The sequence below is a fragment of the Malaclemys terrapin genome, chromosome 9 (assembly GCF_027887155.1).
Source record: "Malaclemys terrapin pileata isolate rMalTer1 chromosome 9, rMalTer1.hap1, whole genome shotgun sequence".
In the NCBI taxonomy this organism is placed as follows: domain Eukaryota; kingdom Metazoa; phylum Chordata; order Testudines; family Emydidae; genus Malaclemys; species Malaclemys terrapin.
Window position 1 is genome coordinate 77020469 of NC_071513.1, and position 2821 is coordinate 77023289.

Genomic DNA, 2821 nt, shown 5'->3' on the forward strand with positions numbered 1-2821 from the left:
AAATTCCTATGAAAGTGATGAGAGAAGAAAAGAGGAAGCAAGGAAGAAAAAAATCATTGTCATGACTTAATTGATTGTTTATGAAATTCACAAGTTAGTAACTTATAATTAAGGTTAAAAAATAAATGCTTCTGATGTGTCAACTCTAGTGGGCAAACCAATCGGTTAGTAATAATGGGTACAATGAAAGGGCTCCATTGTTTTCTGTTAAGCAATTCATAAGTGACCCCGTTTATATCTGAAGAACCATTTTTGATGACTTATAGTATATTCAAAAACAAACTTTCCCGCGGTGTTTTGGGGTTGGGTGTGTGTGTGTGTGTGTGTGTGTGTGTGTGTGTGTGTCATGCTTTTCTTTCCAAATAGCCAGATGATTTTAAAAAGAAAAACACAGAGAAATGATAAATCGTGTCGCATAGCTAATGGCTGCAGGGCGCGTTTACCAATTCATAATCATTTATTCTTGGTGATGTATGACCCTTACTCTTAAATCTCAAAAGCTTCTATTTGAAGGTGTAAATAGCTTCCCCCCTCCTTGCAGTAAACCTTACTGCATTAGCAGTGATTGATCTGCTGTACAATTCGTCCCAGAGTGCTATTTTAGAGGGGGAACACTGGCTTTTGGAGATTAACTGGGGAGTCTGTTACATATTAATGAACCTAGGAGATATACTAACGTTTTGGTAATTTAGTTATTTGTGTCTATAGCTTTCGCCGTTATTTTCTCTTAGACCCCCGCGGTTGTTATACATCGAATTAAAAAGTGGTCCTTTAGCATCATTTTTTCAGTGGCAACTAAACGCCATTTAATGTGAAAAACAAATGTTGACTTGTCTCTTGAAGGAAGTGTGTTCTTGGCAAGACATCAAAGTGTTTTAAACTGTATTAGAGGATTTTGTTAGTTTTTTTACCCTGAGCCCACGGTAATGTAATAAAATAACCTCTTGGTGTTTGAGAAAACCCATCAGAAAAGGGGGGAAATGGTATTATGATGCGCTGGCTGCAAATATGCCTAAATTTACTTGGGGATTATAGTTCTATCAGAAATGCGATGGCAGCTGTTGGCTAGGATTAAAAAGTTGATTAACGTGCTAATTAATAATAATCGATAGATGCACTAATACTCTCCCTCCAACTCATATGTTAGAAATAGGAGTGAAAAACTTCTAGCTCAGCCTCTAAGGCATAGCATACAAAGGAGTCAGTTTAATATAAGTTTTGTTAAACCATTGCTTTTTATGAGACACACAGATAAAATGCATCATATTTCCTTGGGAATGTTTGGCTGTGGTATATCAGATACAGAACACACTGCACGTGTTCAGGTTTAAATTGCACAAGGCTGAAGCTGTGGTTTGCAGTAGCCATATAGAAAGAACAAACGTGCAAGTAAAATATTGTTAATGTCCATAAATTAACCCCGCCTATCCCTCAGCCCCCCTTCCCATTCTTAGTTCAATAGCAGAGCAATGTCCATCTCCTCCGTGGAAAAATATGGGGTTCTAGAAAATTTGCAGGATTTTTAGAAATTATGCGGTTCTGCTTCCCATTAACATTTACAAATTCGAGTAAATTATATTCGAAGGCCGTTAATAGAGACTGCTCCGATATTAATTAATTCATGCAAAAAACACCACTCTATAAAACAGGTTTTGCCATGATGTATGACTTATGAACTCAAAAAAGCCTAACGTTCCCGCAGTTATAACAGGTAGGTTAAAATACCATGTATGCCTAACATGTACAAGACTGATACGTTTTATACGCCATTTATTGCTGATGCACAAATATTTAAATGCAGCTCCCCAGAGACGTCTGTTGATAGCAGGGAACAGCTACAAAAGTCAAATACAAATGGCCTTAATTTTAATGGAAGCAAATATGTTTATCTCCGAGTATTATGTCAAAAAGTTAAGCATTTGTTTAGAACAAACTCAAGAAGCAACAGTCTTTGCAAGAACTTTTTCTGAAGAACAAAGTGATCATGGGCTACTTGGCCAGTTGGCTAGGAAGGAACTTTTGTTTTCTTGGGCGATTTATGTTCTTTATAAATATGTGGTTTGGAAAATAAAAAGAGACTTGAAAACGTTGTTACAATGAAAAAGGACAAATTAGAAGACATTTTCTGTGATCAAAGGAGAAAGAGAAAGCGAGTATGGGTATTCAAAAAGCTTGACTTATTCAGACAACTCCTTTGGAACAGAAGGGCAACAAGCGTGTCTTACATTGAAAAGGCGCCTCTATTCAGAGTGCAGGTGCGAAGTGGTGTGGCACATTCTGCCACATTATGTAAAGGTTGTTGGAGATTAGTGTTCAGACTTAATAACTAAAGCGCTTGATTTACATTGGAAAAAAGCCTCCTCATCCGTGAAAGCAAAATAATTTAACGCGTGATCATTTCGAGTGCTGCTGATATCCTAATACTTGCATTGTTCTCTGCAAAGTACTAGAGGAGTGCGGATTGATTCTTTGGGAACCTATCATTTACAGCCACTGAACTCTGTTCAGAACTGGAGGTCTGGGGGGGGGAGATAAAAGAGGGACATAGGAGAAAAGTTTCACATTTGAATAAAGAAAACAATATAAATGTGGCACACACACACCCTTTCTCCTTCTCCCTATCTGCACGCAGTGTATGTAATCTGTCAGGAAGATTGGTGCTAGCAAAGATTTGGATTGAAATCCAGACTCTTAAGAAGAATCCTTCCACTGTCAAAGCAGAAACTCCAACTTAATAATTATTCATATTTATGTAAATGTCATTAGTTAATGCAACTTTCCATAAAAAGATAATCAGGCAAGAACAGTGCATAGGTATTAC